Source organism: Panthera pardus, unplaced genomic scaffold (assembly GCF_024362965.1).
Source record: "Panthera pardus isolate Hobbes unplaced genomic scaffold, ASM2436296v1 HiC_scaffold_2, whole genome shotgun sequence".
In the NCBI taxonomy this organism is placed as follows: domain Eukaryota; kingdom Metazoa; phylum Chordata; class Mammalia; order Carnivora; family Felidae; genus Panthera; species Panthera pardus.
Genome location: NW_026526765.1, coordinates 43,197,438 through 43,215,496, shown reverse-complemented (window position 1 = coordinate 43,215,496; position 18,059 = coordinate 43,197,438). Strand labels below are relative to the sequence as shown.

At 42.5% G+C, this 18,059-nt stretch overlaps 1 long non-coding RNA gene across 1 annotated transcript in view; it reads left to right on the top strand.

Annotated features, from left to right (window-relative positions):
• Positions 1-17,759, top strand: part of LOC109275970 (uncharacterized) — a 34,924-nt gene extending 17,165 nt beyond the window's left edge. The window contains exons 3-4 of the long non-coding RNA XR_008423712.1: positions 479-573; positions 17,380-17,759. This is a non-coding gene — a long non-coding RNA (uncharacterized LOC109275970). The remainder of the gene's footprint in view (positions 1-478; positions 574-17,379) is intronic.
• Positions 17,760-18,059: the final 300 nt, after the last annotated feature.

The following is an 18,059-nucleotide window of genomic DNA, read 5'->3' as shown; positions in this document are numbered from 1 at the left end:
AATTAAATGCATTGTACTCACGAGCATTGCCTATCCATCTTTGACTTTATTGTAGATTAACTACTGTGCATGGTTTTGAGATAGTGCTAAATTTTTTTGTGAAAAAATTCTAGCTGATAATTTCACAATTTAGTGAATGGTGTAACACTCACAGATCTAAAGCAGCTCAGTGAACCCAAGACATAAGAATCGTGAAGAAAACTATACAAAGTCACACCATTATCAAATTGCTTAAATCCAGTGATAAAGGGAAAATATCACAAGCAGAAAGAAAAAGGATACATCATTCTTATTCTGTCATAAGAATTACAACAGACTTGTCAGAGGGGAAAAAACACAACAGAAGAAAGTAACTTCTTTAAAGCATTAAAACAATTTTTTTAAGTGCCAATCTCCAATTTACCCATCAGAAGTAAATTTCAAAAGCAAAGTGAAATACATATTCACCTTACTCTCTTATTACTTTCGCCTACAAAAGGGGAAGGAGTTCATTACCAATGGAGCTGCACTGCAAATGTTAAAAGAGGTCCCATAATCACGAGGAAACTATAGCAGATGGACATCTGGAAAATGGTAAATACAGAGACAAATGTAAGACTTTTATCCCTTAATATTTAAATACCTGCAGGAGATAATTGACAACTTAAAGTGAAAATAAGGACATATTTGTGGGTTTTATAACCTATGTCAAAGTAAAATGGGTGACAAGACCAGCACCAAGGCATGGATGGGATATTTTTATACATGGAAGTGTATTTTTATATCGTTCTTAAACTGCCATGACTGTAATATAATAATAACTGTAGTATGTTAAAGATCTGTATTGTAAATGTTTGGCTAAGAATCCATCAGGATCTAAAACATAATTATAAGCATAGTTAATTAAACATAAAGTATAATCAGAGGAAAAAGAATGCAAACAACAGATAAGCAAATAGAAAAGAGGAAGAAAGGTGTTAAACACAAACATCAATAACAGCAACAAACATAAATGGCCCAAAAGACCCAATTAAATGTCAGAGATTGCCAGATTGGATAAAAAAACAAACAAACAAGACACAACTATATGCTGTCTATAAGACACCCAATAAATATAAATAAACATTGCTGAAAAGTAAAAAGATGGCAAATAATATACCATGCTAATACTAACCGAAAGAAAGTGGAAGTGGTTATGTTAATATCAACCAAATTAGGCACCAGTGTGTAGAATATTATCAGGGAAAGAGGGCCACTTAATAATGATAAAGGGTCAAGAAGATATCAAGAAGATAAAGCAATCCTAATTATTTGTGCACCAAATAACAGAGCTTAAAAATACTGGAAGCAAAAAAACCAAAAAACCAAAAACCAAAAAACAAAAAAAAACCTGATGGATCTGCAAGAAGAAACTGACAAATTTACAATATATTCAGAAATTTCAGTAACAGTATCTCCGTACATTCGGGGAATTTGTGAAGAAGACTGCTTTTCCCAAGTCATCATACAGAAATCACTGAGCTTATTCTGCCCCCAAACAAGGATAACATTGATCCTCTGCTGAGAGATGTTCCTAGGCTCTGAAAAATGAGGCATTCAGGTTGCTGAACTTGGCTCACAGGCTCAGATAACTCAACAACCAGCCACTCCTGGCAACCTGTCTGGACCGAAGTGGCTGAACACACCCAGCAAGAAATTCAAAAAGAGAAGTGAGTCATCCCACCTCCACATCCCAGGAAGAATGAGGAGTGGCTTGGACTTAGGTGCATAGAACAGACAACCTCCAGCAGCTTCTATTCCAAACACATGGTACTGAGGCCCAGACACTTCAGGGCAGTTCCAGTGCTGGGCTCAGGTACTCACAAATGCTCTCATGATATCACCCTGCTCCAGGCCTCCTGGGAGGGTACCAAGCTGCAAGGGGAAGGCCCTGGGAAAGGAGCAAGGGGAATGGGATGGTTTGCATCTTCAGTTTGGGGGCTCAATTTGATGCACGGAAGTTTAAGGACACTTCGAGATAACAAGGTAGGGATCAACATGTTTATTCTGGGTTTTCTATGAGCACGATGAAGAAAACCAACCCATTCAAACAAAATGCCAGAGACATTTACTTACTTATAAACATTACAGGCCTGGTAGGCATGTTGCCTAAACAATTTTCATTCAGTGAAACTGCTCTCAATGACACATAAAAGAAAAGCTCCCAATCACCAGGTCTCCATCTCTGTCGAATCCAGCGTTTGGTTGCTAGAAACAGAGGGGCTTACCTATCCCACCCTGTCTGAGAGGAACTGGGGAGAAGAGTGGAGGGAGCATCAGGGAAGTTTCCAATTCTGTCCTGCCCTTTGCAGCCAGAGCAGGAGGGAGAGGAGTGAGTTAAATAGGTAGTCACCTTCCTATGGAAAATTCTTCAGAGGAGAATGTCTCCTCTGGTGTCTCACTGGTCTGCCACTGCCCAGAAACTGATCTGTTGATCACAACTGGAGAAACACAAATGACATGGGTCAGGCTCTGTGCCAGGATAAAGGTAATGACAGAGAGACAACAGGGTATTGATGAGGTTTTGTCAGTACTTAGGAATCACTCTCACCATACCCATTCTGAGAAATTAATCAGACTCCTCCTCCTTTCCACTCTGGTCAGCCTTGTCTCGCAGCTTGTCTAGATATACTGTACCCCAAGCCAGTGAGGGGGGCATTTGCATAGACAGTGTGGGATGCCATGGTAAGGAGGGATTGGTGATGTCTAGAAGCATGGGTTGGAATAATTATAGAGATTCAACATATACAAATAGTTGTGAGAATTCAATGAGATAGTTTGCACAAAGCAATAGTACGACACTTCACGTATAAGAAATGCTCGATACATCCTTTTTTTTAAATTTATTTTTTCAATATATGAAATTTATTGTCAAATTGGTTTCCATACAACACCCAGTGCTCATCCCAAAAGGTGCCCTCCTCAATACCCATCACCCACCCTCCCCTCCCTCCCACCCCCCATCAACCCTCAGTTTGTTCTCAGTTTTTTTTTTTATTAAAAAAAAATTTTTTTTTAACGTTTATTTATTTTTGAGACAGAGAGAGACAGAGCATGAACGGGGGAGGGGCAGAGAGAGAGGGAGACACAGGATTGGAAGCAGGCTCCAGGCTCTGAGCCATCAGCCCAGAGCCCGACGCGGGGCTTGAACCCACAGACCGCGAGATGGTGACCTGAGCCGAAGTCGGACGCTTAACTGACTGAGCCACCCAGGCGCCCCTGTTCTCAGTTTTTAAGAGTCTCTTATGCTTTGGCTCTCTCCCTCTCTAACCTCTTTTTTTTTTTTTTTTCCCTTCCTCTCCCCCATGGGTTTCTGTTAAGTTTCTCAGGATCCACATAAGAGTGAAAACATATGGTATCTGTCTTTCTCTGTCTGGCTTATTTCACTTAGCATAACACTCTCCAGTTCCATCCACATTGCTACAAAGGGCCATATTTCATTCTTTCTCATTGTCACGTAGTACTCCATTGTGTATATAAACCACATCTTCTTTATCCATTCATCAGTTGATGGACATTTAGGCTCTTTCCATAATTTGGCTATTGTTGAGAGTGCTGCTATCCTTTTTTTTTTTTTTTTTTTTTAACCAATATGGGGCTTCAACTCGGGGTCCTGAGATCAAGAGTCTTATGCTCTACTGACTGAGCCAGCCAGGTGCCTCTTGATACATGCTTATTATTACACTTCAACTTTCTCATCTGTAGAAGATATTCATCTAACAGATGCAGAGGATTAAATGATTTAATGTGAGTAAATTACCTAACACAGTGCCCAGCATACAGTAGGCATTACATAAGCTAGACAATAGCACAGGAATGTCAAAGGCCTCCATGCGTCTTTGAGAAAATGTGTGAAAGAGTAGGTTTTTCCCTTGAAATTTAGAATATTTAGATTAGGCAGGAAACTTGCCAAATTTCTGTAAAATTGACAATGAAATCATAATGGATTTTTAACGGAGCTTGAGAATCCAGCCTCTTCCAAATAATCCATGTTTTTATTTCAGAAAAGTTCCTACAATTGTTCACCATTATTTAACAGGAGACAAACAGCCTGAGAAATATTCTCTCATATCTTTTTTTTTCCTAAATTATGGAGAGGCATTTTGAATGATTCAGTACATAAAAGCTTAACCACTAAAATATGCCATAAAGCAGAGCAGAGACGTAAGATTGTGAAATGAAATAGTATAAATTATAAAATACCTTTTGAAATCCTTAATGCCATCATTAATGAGGGAACATTTTCTTTATGTACAGTCTTTTCAAAGTGCCTAATTAGCAAATTAATACTACATGGAGAGAGCTCTTCTCGGCTTATAATTGAGACATTTGAGAATTCATATCCCCAAAAGATTTATATACTAGAAATTCTATAATGATTATTGACCTTAAAAATGAACCATTTTTTTCTACACATTTGAAAAGATACGAAATATATAACACATACCACAGCTTCCAATTTGAATATTGGTTATAGTCAGAGAGATAGGACCAGCCTCATATCTGCCACTTATTGGCTATGGATGCTGGCAAATGACATAATTTCTTTCATCTTCACAGTGCCAATGTGTAGAAAGTAATTATATCTACTTCTCAGGGTCATAATGTCACTAAAATGAAATAATATAGAGCTTGGTAAATAGTATTTAGCAAATGCTTGAAAATAAAGTGGTACTCTTCTTTTCTTGTTTCCTTGATCAGATCAATACAAAAACCATTAGGTGAAGCTAAAGCAAGATAGATGACCACAGTAGGGTTAAGCGGACTCCTGTGGTGGCCCAGAGCACGGTGTGAAGGCCCAACCAAGCTAAGCACAATGGAATAGTTAGGAGTGTTGGAGCCCAAGCCAGCGAGGAGGGCATCACATAGGGAGTGTGGGATTCAATGGTAACAAGAGATAGGTGACATCCAGAAGAGTTGATCAAATAAATACATTAAAGTTTCTCATTCTTGAGAAGACAGTTTCAAATATGGAAAAGGAGAAAACTTGAAGGAACCCTATGGTATTAGACTGGAATTGGGGATATTAGCATGAACCCATAGTTTTCAACATAAATAGATACAGAAATACTGATGTAAATACATGTGTATATGTAATACATATAATACAATTGTAATATATTCATTAGCTCTGTCCACTGAAGACAGGAAGCAGCAAAACTCCGATAACATTCAGCACATGTAGCTCCAAGATCTTTTCTAAAGAAAAGATCACACTCCCCTAAAAGGAACCAAGGTTCCTTGGAGAAATGGCTGACACCAAGTCTAAGGCAAGGAAAGTATAAGATGAGCCTGGGATATCTTGTGCCAGGAAGTAAAGAAATGCACAATGAAGTATGGAGACATGTCAAAAGGACTCTTTTGACTGGCCAAATCTGGAACCGTTTGAGCATCAAAACAAAAGGTGATAGTAACAGGTTGTAACCACTGAATAAAAGTAGGAATCCATGAATCCAGACTGAAATAAATAAATGAATGGAGATATTAAAAGCTTGATGAGAAACAGGATATTTACATAGTCTCAAAATACTTCCTTACAAAAATACTTATTAATTACAGTGGGAATACAAAATTACAAAGTGTAACTTTACAGTGGAGAAGCCTGACAGACAGGAATAAGTGACCAAAACTAACACTGCCAACTAATGGGACACATTGAAATTGTGAACCATCTGATAGAATGCCATGAGAATACAGCATCACTTCTGTGATATTCGTGTCAAAGGTGCAAACCTAAACCTAAGCATAAGAAAACATCAGACTAACAACTCACAGTGAGGGCTAGTCTACCAAATAACTGGCCTACAATCTTCAAAACGCTAAGGTCATGAAAGTCAAGACTCAGGAAGTGCTCCACAGTGAAGAAAACTAAAGAGATAAGACAATGAAATGAAGCATGGGACACTAAGCCGGGTCGTTTTGCTGTGAAGGACAATATTAGGAAAATGGGTGACACTTGGAAGAGTTGGAGAGTTAGATGACAGTCACGCATCAGTGTCAATTTACTTACCTGGATAGTGACGTCATGGTTACGGAGGAGAATGTTCTGGTTTGTAGGAAGTACACACTAAGTACTCAGGTAGTGAGGGAGTCATATCGGCAATTTAACTCAAAAAATTTCAGGAAAAAATATGCTCTTTTACTATTCTTGCAACTTTCTGCATGTTTGACATTGTCTCTAAATAAATAAGCAAATGGAAAGTTAACAAATGAAGGAGGAAAACACTAAATCCACTCTGAAGGAAGGAAAAGGTATGTCAGATCAGTCACATAGTAAAGGGATGATATCGAACGAAACAGACACAATACATTTTAAAAGCTCAAAATTTTCTTAGAAGATCGTAACAGGGATCGTTTTAGAAATGTATACCTTCTAGGTTTCGAATGACCGGGTTTACTGTTACGATGAATCATAACGCAGGAGTGCTTTAAATCTCTTCCCATCACCAGGCAAAATTTCTCTCCCCTCAGTGAAGAACATGAGAGGTTATTTTAGAAAAATAGTTTAGTGTGTCTCTGGCCAGCCTGCTTTGCTCATGATGACTAAAGAATTAGAAACTGCTCTTTGTGAGGCTGGGGGTGTGGAGTCATTTGTGCCATGAAACATAGGGGTGGCTTGGTTAACAGGCTCTAATCATCAGCAGGATCCAGAACAATGATTTCCTTTTAATGCTTGAGTGAAGGGTCGGAACTCCTGGGCAGTCAACCCTCAAAAGTATGCCTGACGCTTTCAAACTAAGCCAGTTCTGCTCATCATTTAGTGGCAACGGCCTTTGATAAATTAAAACGTTTTACAAGAATTACATTAAAACTTTCCAAAAGTTTAAAATAAACATCTTCTCTTGAAGAGGAGAGACATTGTTATCATCAATTAAAAAAAAAAAGAAAAGAAACAGAGGGAGACAAAAGAAGAAAAGAACTCTAAGAGCCAAGTAAGTTAAAAATTTGTTTAATTTTATTTTTGAAAGAGAGAGAGAGAGAAGGGAGACACAGAATCCAAAGCGGGCTCCAGGCTCCAAGCTGTCAGCACAGAGCCTAACGTGGAGCTCGAACTCATAGACTGCAAGATAATGCCCTGAGCTGAAGTCCGACGCTTAACTGACTGAGCCACCCAGGTGCCCCCCCCCCCACCACCCCCAAGTAAGGCTTAAAGGAGTAAAAGGAGAAACATTTCAGGATAATTAGAAAATTAAACTAAAAATGATCTGGTCTGAGGTAATATATTAAAGGCCTCCTATGTTTATTTTATACTAATGTGACCCATTTGCCCAAGAAATGTATACGTGTCCCTGCAGACACCTAAGACATGCAACGATTTTGGAGGTAAATCAAAGAGAAGAATTATATCAAAGTCACGGTCTCCATCAATAAATTGGAATTGTTACTAACAGAGGCGTTAAAGGATCTCCCACTTTTTTTTCACTGCAATGGACAGAGTAGAACATGGGGAGCACCTGCAGGGTGGGGGGAGGAAAATCAGAAAATAAGGCAGTACTCTGGTATCCTATAGCCCTCCTGCTCTTGCCGGTCCCAGTGGACCGGTGACATTCCACAAAAACATCTTGATCACAACCATTTTTTTCTTGAAAGAATTTTGTTAAGGAACATTACAAAAATTGTTTTTATCACTTTCCTCAACCTTATCTTGACAGATTAAGTACACAGTTAACTATGTCAGGAGACACTGGGTGGCTTACCTGGGAGAGCGAAGGCAGAGAAACTTCTTCATTCAACACATGAGAGGAAATATCCCAAGAAACGCTGTTTTCTGACATAGACGGTGAAATTTGTCTTTACAAGGAAGTCGTGTTAAAGGCTGCATTCCTGTGATTTTTCTTACGTGCCTTTCAAGGCATTTGCACAAAGCCTTGGCTCCACACCTTGTGCTTCCAGCCTCAGTGGCCCACCCTCCTGGGACTGACACATTTCTGGGATGTTTTCAGTTGGGTTTCTGAGGATTGCTGTGAGGAGGAACATTGCCCCAGTCATTTCTCAGGACAGAAATTACTGACCTTTCTGGTTTTCTATCAGAAGAAAAAAAATTTTTTTTCACATGGCTCTAATAGTTACAGACTATTTTTGTAAAAATACATAAACAAAATTATTGGGTTTTGCGGGTACTGAGGACCCTGAGAAGCAGTGAAGAGACTTTTCAAATACCTTCACATATTTAAAAAAATGAGACTTTCTTCCATGATTTGATGACCAAGAAGTTGTATTCTTGAGTATGTTTGAAGTAGAAGTTTTAAAATATATTTTGAGGTGTTTTCATTTTTGTCTTCTTATTTTAATATTTTATTTTTTAATGTATTTTTATTTTCAAGAGAGGGGTGGAGGGGCAGATAGTGACGGGGGTTGATGCTCTGGAGCAGGCTGTGTGCTTGACAACAGAGAGTCCAACGCGGGGCTTGAACCCTCGAACCTCAAGATCATGACCTGAGCAGAAGTCGGATGCTTGACTGACTGAGCCACCCAGGCGCCCCTATTTTTTAAACTTCAACTTTTTCAACCTAATTTTTACTCCCCAATGTCAGGTAGAAAACTGCTTTGGTGCCTAAACATTGAGTTACCAGAAATATTTAAGAAGAACTTGCAGTAGATGTTTAGAGAATATTTTGATGAGGGAAAAATCGATCAAAATAATTTTCTAACAACAGCAGATTTTACTGAACAGGAAAAAATTTTTTAAGTAAAATATTTATGTGAAACCTCTTAAACTTCTAAACTCTGAATAAAAGACATGGGAGTATTTCATTCATTCATTCATTCATTCAAATATAGAATTTAATATTTATTTTTCTTTTATTAGGGAGAGAATTTTAAATTCTGTTACCTGTAGCTGGGTAGCTGGAGACCTCTGGTCATTAAATTGGCTGTTTTGTACATTCTTTTTTTTTTCTTTTTTTTTTTTACTTTTTTTAAATATGAAATTTATCAAATTGGTTTCCATACAACACCCAGTGCTCATCCCAAGTGCCCTCCTCAATGCCCATAACCCACTGTCCCCTCCCTCCCACCCCCCATCAACCCTCAGTTTGTTCTCAGTTTTTAAGTCTCTTATGGTTTGGCTCTCTTCCTCTCTAACTTTTTTTTTTTCCTTCTCCTCCCCCATGGTTTTCTGTTAAGTTTCTCAGGATCCACATAAGTGTGAAAACATATGGTATCTGTCTTTCTCTGTATGACTTATTTCACTTAGCATAACACTATGAAATACGGAGTTTTGCAGCAACATGGATGGAACTGTTCCGTACATTCTGAGCCTTTTCAGAATTAGCCTAAATTGAAGACAGAGCTAATTATCTCACTCATTATAATGGCTATGGTTCAGGAGATCCATTACTGGACAGAAATCTATGCTCCTCACCATACTTCATATCAGAATCCATGTAAATGATTTCATTAAAAGTAATGTTACTTTAGTAAGCTTACTGTATAATTCTCTTAAATCTGCCAAATGTTTCTCAAACAGGGGTGGGGCCACACAATGCTTTCCGAGCTGATTAGATGAGACCAAAGGGTCAGGGCTGAGCCTCACTCCCAGCCCCACCTTCCCGCCCCCATCCTGACCAAGCTAAGGACTCACCTCCTCTGTTTTTCTTAAGAGAGTCCTGGAAAAATCATCACTTCTTCCCCAAAGCTATTAATTAGAGAGTGGAGTGATTTGATAGAATTTAACACAAAATCGTTAAATCTATATTCCACTTCTTTTCTTGAAAAAAAAGCGTGGCAGAAAATATAACCAACTCTTAGAACTGATATCTACAATTATAATATGTGATTAATTGGGACCAGAAGAATTTTAAATTAGAGATTCTATTTTTTCCTATGGTTGTTTTTCCTGGCAGGAATTCCCAACCTCTCCAGTTTTCTTTGTTGAAGTTCTTGTAAAAAGAATGCTCAAAGACCACAACAGATTTCAGGAATGTTACCTCTACCTATCATTTTATTCTTCTCTCAACCGGAAATACTATTTTTTGAATTAATTTTGAAATGGAAGTTTCAAAATATTTCTGGAACATATTTCTCTTTCCTTTAAATAAGGACTTAATTTCATCCTCAGATCTTAGGTGTAAAATAACCATTTTACAAAACTTATTTTTAAGTTTACTGAAACTTTGTATGCAGAGACTTTTAACAACTATATTTGAGGTATTTCAGTGAGGACCAGTACCTTAAACTGAGCCTTCCAACTAATTATGAAGAATAATAGATATCCTTAAAGAAATTTTGTTTTGTTTTTTTGTTTTGTTTTTTAATTTATTTTATTTTGAGAGACAGAGAGAGAGAGAGAGAGAACATGCTCGCACATGGGGGAGGGGCAGAGAGAGAGAGAGAGAGAGGGAAAGAGAATCCCAAGCAGGCTCCCCACCAGGGCAGAGCCTAATGCAGGGACGGGTCCCACAAACTGTGAGATCATGACCTGAGCCGAAGTCGGATACTTAACTGACTGAGCCACCCAGGCACCCCTTCTTGAAGAATTTTTTAATAGAATATTCAAATCAAATAAGTTTAAAATTCTAACAATTGCATGAGGACCAGGGAGACTGTACAATGTTTGCCACTTTGTTAATTCTCATCTTTCTCTCTCTCTTTAGTATATCAGTTATGTTCTATTGAAATGCCCAGAGTCTAAGAGACCCCCAAAAACGAACCACCAGAGTCCAGAGTCAAAGCTAAGCAGCAAGGGTCATTTATTGCAGGTTCGAACCTGGACCTCTGCGCCCTTGTTGCCGGTGACGCCGAGAGGTCCTGAGAGAGGTTTTTACACCCCTTTTATAGACAGGTACAAACAAGTCATGGGGAAATCAGGAATTTTCCACAGTTACAGAGCTGCGATTGGTTGGTGTTTAAAGTTGGACACTTAACAGTATTCGATTGGTTCCTGCCTTTAGGTCAGACCACAACCGGGGGTACGGGTATCACAATGATTGATCAGGAATACACGGATGTGCCAGGCAACAATGATTGATCAGGAGTACACGGATGTGCCAAGTAACAATGGTTGACCAGGAATATACGGATGTGCCAGGCAACAATGATTGATCAGGAATACATGGGCGCGCCAAGCAATTGTACAGAAGCAGAACAAGCTGGTTAAGCTTGGTTAGGTTTCAGTTTCCCGTAACTTAAGCTTTTAAGTTTTAATTTTCTCAGGCCTCTCATTCCCCCCTTTCTCAAGTACCTGAGGACCCAATCTTGGGTCCTACAGTGCTACCTAATCAAACTCACTTTCCATGTCGAGGAGCTGATACTGTGGTCTAAGGACCATAACCTGAATGGTGTTTAATCTATCTCTGATAAAGTTCATTATTCTGTTGAATATAATAGGGCCGATGGTAAAAAGGAGGAGGAGGCCTAGTAGGAGGCCCAAAAGGGGGAGAAGGTAAGGGAGAAACCCATGGAGTGCTGACCACAGTGGGTTCTCGGCTAGTTCTTTTCGTCGGCGTGCGAGGTCCTCTTGGAGCTGTTTAATTTTGGTCCGAACTATTCCTGATTTATTGGCATAAAAGCAACATTTTTTTGTAGGGCTAAGCAGATGCCGCCTTGTTCTGCGGTTAGCAGATCTAACCCTCTTCTATTTTGTAACACCACTTCTGCTAGGGAATCTAGTTGATCTTGCAGATCCTGGATTGTCCCTGACAAGGCCTAGACATCGTTAATTAGTTGCCGAGAGAGTCCCAGATAGGAGTGTATGGAGACTCCTAATCCCACTGTCCCGGCAGTCAATGCACCTGTAATTTCTAGGCTTGTCAGGAGGGGGATAAAAACCACAGCTCGTTTGGATCTGCCAGTTGCAAAGTTTAAACTAGGGATGGGCATGGGGGTTCCAGCGGACGGCTTTTCCAACTGAGCCACGGCAGCCAGCTTGAAGTTGTATATTATTATCACTAGCTTTTGCTGCCCTGTTACTCTGTAGGATAGCTGTAAAGTAGGTAGTGGAGTTGTCTGGCCCTATACATTGCTGATAGGAGTCATAACAAGAGCTATGCATCGACTCCTGGAAAGTAGAGCAAGGACATTCTGCTGTGGGGGGGCAGGGGCTTAGGTTTGTCAACACATAACCACTGCTGTTTTGGGGGTCCCGTGATGTCATAGGTCTGGGTTAAGTGAGCAATTGTGGTCTCACAGTCTTGGGTTTGAGTGTATCTTCGCTGATAGTGACCACCCCTTCCTACAGAGCCGGCTACTAGTCTGTTACCATGTGGCAGGGTGAGGGTTCTAACTACGCCACCTCTGCAATCACAGGGCCTTCTATACAGAGCTCCGTACAATTTCTGTTTGTCAATGGGGGCATTTAGTCCTCCCTCCAGGAGGTTGAGGTTGAGGGCTAGTAGGACAAGGGTTACTATCTTGAACATGTCTAGGGGAGGCACGGCGCAAGGTTAGTTTGAGGGGGTTTTTTCTTACTCCGGTCTACAGTCCAAGTAGTATTTTTATCAGTGTGTCCCACGAGGTCAGACAGCGGGTCGACAGGCTTCACGTGGGTGTGGTGAATCCAGGTGGGGAGGTTATCTACCTTGATGGCGGTGGGAGTCGTCAGGATGATTTGGTAAGGTCCTTTTCACCTGGGTTCAAGGTTCTCCTGCCGGTGTCGCTTGACGAGGACCCAGTCTCCTGGACGATACTGATGACGAGTGGGTGGGGGCCCCGTCTCATACAGTTCTTTTAGTTTAGGCCACATGGCCTCATGAACCCGCTGTAGAGCCCTGAGAGAAGACAAGAGGCTGTTATCTTGGTCTAATTGAATGAGGTAGGTATGATGAGGTAGGTATGATAGGCGTGGGTCGGCCAAACAGGATTTTATAGGGTGTAAAGCCCAACTTGTATGGGGAGTTGTGAACCCTGTACAGAGCGTAGGGGAGTAACTTTACCCAATTAGCGCCAGTCTCCATAGTCAATTTAGTAAGGGTCTCTTTTAATGTTCTATTTATTTTTTTTTCTACTTGTCCTGAGCTTTGGGGCCGGTAGGCACAATGTAATTTCCAATCTGCCCCAAGTACAGAAGCCAATCCCTGACTTACCTTAGAGACGAATGCAGGTCCATTGTCTGACCCTATCATGACTGGAAAACCATACCTGGGCAGGATTTCCTCTAGGATCTTTTTGGCTACTATCTGTGCCGTTTCCTTCTTGGTTGGAAAGGCTTCAGTCCATCCTGAAAAAGTGTCTATGAACACTAGTAAGTATTTATAACCGTATTTGCCGGGCTTTACCTCGGTGAAGTCCACTTCCCAGTGGGCTCCTGGTATGGTTCCTTTTTTTCGGTGGCCTTGGGCTGTGGTGTGTGGGTGCGCGTTTTGGAGTTGACATGTGGAACAGGCTGTCACAACCCTTTCTGTCTGGTCAGAGATGTTTCTTAATACCAGTTGAGATCGTCTGAGGAGATCCTGAAGTCTTCGGGGCCCCAAATGGGTAGAGTGGTGTATTTTTGTCAGGATTGCGTGGCCCAATTTTTCGGGAAGGATAGGGTGGTCTCTAGAGTCCCTCCACCATCCATCTGTAACTTGGGTCATGGGGAGCTTGCGCATCCAAATAAGATCATCTTCTGAGTATTCAGGCTCTGGGGGTAAATCTCGGGGCCCTGGGTCTGGTAGCTGCGCAGGGAGTACTTGAATGGGGTTTTGTGCTACCTGGCGTGCAGTCTGGTCAGCGAGGTTATTCCCTCGAGAGACTGGATCAGTTATTTTTTGGTGACCCGGGCAATGTACTATGGCCAATTTTTTTTAGGGGCCCAAATAGCGGCCAATAGGGTCAGAATTTTATCTTTATTTTTGATGTCTTTGCCTTTAGCAGTGAGTAGTCCCCTCTCACGGTATATTGCCCCATGTATATGGGCCGTGGCAAAGGCATACCGGCTGTCTGTATATACAGTCACTTTGCGGTCCCGCCCCATTCTTAATGCTTGGGTCAATGCAATTAGTTCTGCCCTTTGGGCAGAAGTCCCTGGGGGCAGAACCTTTGCCCATATCACTTCAGTCTCAGATGTCACTGCTGCCCCCGCATACCTCTGTCCTTGATGGACGAAGCTGCTTCCATCAGTAAACCAGGTGACCTCAGCATCAGGTAACGGCCGGTCCTGTAGGTCTTTCCTTGTTCCATGGATCTGCGCTAGGATGTCGGCACCGTCATGGAGCGGGGAGTCCAGGTCAGGGTTGGGTAGCAGCGAGGCCGGGTTTAGAGTTCGGGGAGGGGTGTATGTGGTCCGCAAGGGATTTAACAGGAGTCCTTGATAATGGACCATCCGAGCATTGCTCATCCACCTATCGGGGGCTGCTTGAGTATTCCTTCGATGGCGTGGGGTGTGGTGACATGTAACTCTTGACCCAGGGAGAGCTTATCAGCGTCTTTAACCATTAAGGCTGTAGCCGCTATTATCCGGAGACAAGGGGGCCATCCTGCGGCTACAGGGTCCAGTTTCTTTGAGAGATAGGCCACTGGTCTGGGCCATGGACCTAGATGCTGGGTTAGCACTGCCTTGGCTATGCCTTTATGCTCATCCACATATAAGTGGAAGGGCTTAGAGATATCGGGCAGTCCTAGAGCTGGGGCCGATAGGAGAGTTTTCTTCATCTGTTGGAATGCCTGCTCAGCTTCTGCAGACCATTCAAATGATGGTTGGTTTTTAGAGACTGCGTAAAGGGGTTTGGCCATTTCAGCAAAACCTGGGATCCACAACCGGCAGAATCCCGCAGACCCCAGGAATTCCTCAGTTCTGGGTAAATAGGATGGGGGCCGCTTTGGTTTGCCATGGCTCTGACCCCGAGCGCAGTTGCTTCTTTTTGGGACAGTCACGAATCCAATGTCCCTTTTTTTTTTTTTTTTACAGTAGGCGCATTGGTCTTTGTCTAGGGGGCGCCTAGGGGGGCGAGTTTTCTGCTTATCCTCTGGAGCGTCCCGATTATTATATACCCACTGAACAATGCGGAGTAAATCCTGGATCTGTTTTTCTTCTAAATTCTCTACTTTTTAGAGTTTCTTTTTGATGTCAGGGGCAGCCTGGTTTACAAAAGACAGATTTTCAGGGGCCTCAGGGTCCATGGGAGTGTACTGTCTAAAGGCTTCCATTAATAAAAAGTTGGCAGGGCTCTCTGTCTTACCTTGTATTACCGAGTACACCTTGGCCAAATTGGTGGGCTTGCGTGCTGCAGCCCGGAGACCCGCCATTAGAGTCTGGCGATAAATGAGCAGTCGTCCCCTACCTTCTGCCGTGTTGTAGTCCCAATTAGGCCGAATCAGGGAAAATGCAGCATTAATGAGGTCAGGGTTAACAGTGGGTCGACCATCTTCCCCGGGGACCAACTTCCGCGCCTCAAGTTGAATTCTCTCCCTTTCTTCCATGGTGAACAGGATTCGCAAAAGCTGTTGGCAGTCATCCCAGGTAGGCTGGTGGGTGAACATTATGCTCTCTAGGAGGGCTATAAGATCTCTAGGGTTATCAGAAAACCGAGCATTTTGGGTTTTTCAATTATATAGGTCACTGGTGGAGAAGGGCCAATACTGGAGTCAGGGATTGCCCGTTTCATCGGGGGGTCCTATTTCCCGCAGGGGTAGGGCTACAGTGGAGTCGGGGAGGCAAGAGCTTGGTTCATACTGGGTGCGCCGGCGAGTTTGGCCGGCTGGCCCTTTAAGGTTGGTTACATTTTCAATAGGGCTTGGCACGGCTGCTGCCTGTAGCCTCCCTGGTTCTGGCACAGCTGCTGCTTCCCACCCCCCCGCCCCCGTTCCCCTTGAGGGGCAACCAGCGGGGCAACAGGTGGGGCGGCCGCTTCGGGCAGGGCCTGGGGTGCAAGGGGAGGGGGAAGATAGGGTGAAGGGTTTTTAACAAGATCTTGCCAGACGAAGATGTAGGGAACCTGGTCTGGGTGGCCCTGACCTTGGCAACTATAGGCAAACAAAAAGTGCCCTCAGTAGGCCAGCCCACCCCAAAAGTGGGCCACTCAGACTGGCAGAAAGTGATGAGTCTCGACCGGCGGATGTCCAGGCTTAGGCTATGGCCTCTCTCCCTTCTTCCAGCCTGGACATCCTTGAAATTAGCTAGAAGAAGGGAGAGAGGTGTACTCTGTTTCTGTCCCATAGCCTGTATAGGAAAAAATAAATGGTTAGTTTATGTTCCGGAAGCGAGGTGGATATACCTGCAGGGGAGAGAAGACAAGTTAAATCGCAAGCGCGGCGGCAAACAGAAAGTGCCTTGGAGAAGAGACCAGATACAGAACGGGTGTCCGTAACCCGAACAGAGTTCTGATGGGCCAAAATAGTGCCCCAGACGGGAGCCAGAGGACGTCTCCTACTGGTCCCGACTGACTTCCCTATAGCGCGTCCGCCAGGGCTAGGTCAGTCACTGATACAGATCCCGCGCGGGAGAGCCAGAAACAGACAGACAACTGACACAGACACAGACACAGACACAGACACAGACACAGACACAGACACAGACAGCCAGCTCACTCACCGATCGGTCTCAGAAATGACCCGTTGACTTGGGGTCTGGTGGGTTTGGGGGGGGGCCTTCCCGGCCAATGCACCAAATGAAATGCCCAGAGTCTAAGAGACCCCCAAAAACGAACCACCAGAGTCCAGAGTCAAAGCTAAGCAGCAAGGGTCATTTATTGCAGGTTCGAACCTGGACCTCTGCGCCCTTGTTGCCGGTGACGCCGAGAGGTCCTGAGAGAGGTTTTTACACCCCTTTTATAGACAGGTACAAACAAGTCATGGGGAAATCAGGAATTTTCCACAGTTACAGAGCTGCGATTGGTTGGTGTTTAAAGTTGGACACTTAACAGTATTCGATTGGTTCCTGCCTTTAGGTCAGACCACAACCGGGGGTACGGGTATCACAATGATTGATCAGGAATACACGGATGTGCCAGGCAACAATGATTGATCAGGAGTACACGGATGTGCCAAGTAACAATGGTTGACCAGGAATATACGGATGTGCCAGGCAACAATGATTGATCAGGAATACATGGGCGCGCCAAGCAATTGTACAGAAGCAGAACAAGCTGGTTAAGCTTGGTTAGGTTTCAGTTTCCCGTAACTTAAGCTTTTAAGTTTTAATTTTCTCAGGCCTCTCACTATCTAATGCATTATAACTATTATTTGAATTATAGTTAAGTTTTTATTAAAAATTTTTGCAAGTACTCTGCAAATTACTATCAGAAATTAAAACCCTTTCGAAATAAGTACAGCATTTCAAGTTTTATTTTTTGAATATTATTATTATTATTGTGGTAAGAACACTTAACCTAATTCTTGTCTCTTTTCTTGGGTGTTCTAAGCTTCTATTTTACATGTAACTTTGGATACCTCAGCTCTCTCTGATTATTAACATCTGTTTTTGTCACATTCATCCTGCAACAGAATAAAACCAGACCATCTCAAAGGGCAGAGCCACCTCCTACCCTTTCCCACAAAGTGTAGAGATCGCTTTGGATTTACAGGAATTCATAGCCTTTGCCAAAAAACCTGCCTTTTTTCACAATGGATCGCCTATTTCCTCTACGAGTTTGGTATCTGTGCTGCGGAACTGTAAGTGAACGTCTTCCATTTTCAGCATTTTCAAAACTCAAAAAGAACAAAGGCCTTTATTTGAGGTCTCAGGCTTGCAATTCCGGGAGCGGAGGTTCCAGCAGCCACAGTACCCCACTTTTGGGGTGAAAGCAAAGAGTTTTTCTGAAAAAGAGGAAGGGGGGCAATTACATGACTTGCGTAAAAGAAGAGAAAAAAATGTGGCTGGTACTAACAAGCTAAGTTGCTTTTGGCTACGCATTGATAGATTATTCTATTGGTGTTAACAAAGAAAACCGTGCCTGGTATGCATTTCTTAACTGTTCTGTCTTCAGAAAGCCCACAGTCAGCAGCGGGTCATCAGGATGCCCCACTGACTTTACAAACAATTGCTTGTGAAACAAGTGACGCTTCTAGACCATTCAAGGGTCTTTTTGCCCAGTTCAAGGAGTCCATTAGCGTTTGTTTTAGAAAGGAAAATGGAACTTTATCTCAAAGTGGAGTCTTCCGTGTCCAGGAGTTTTATACAATTC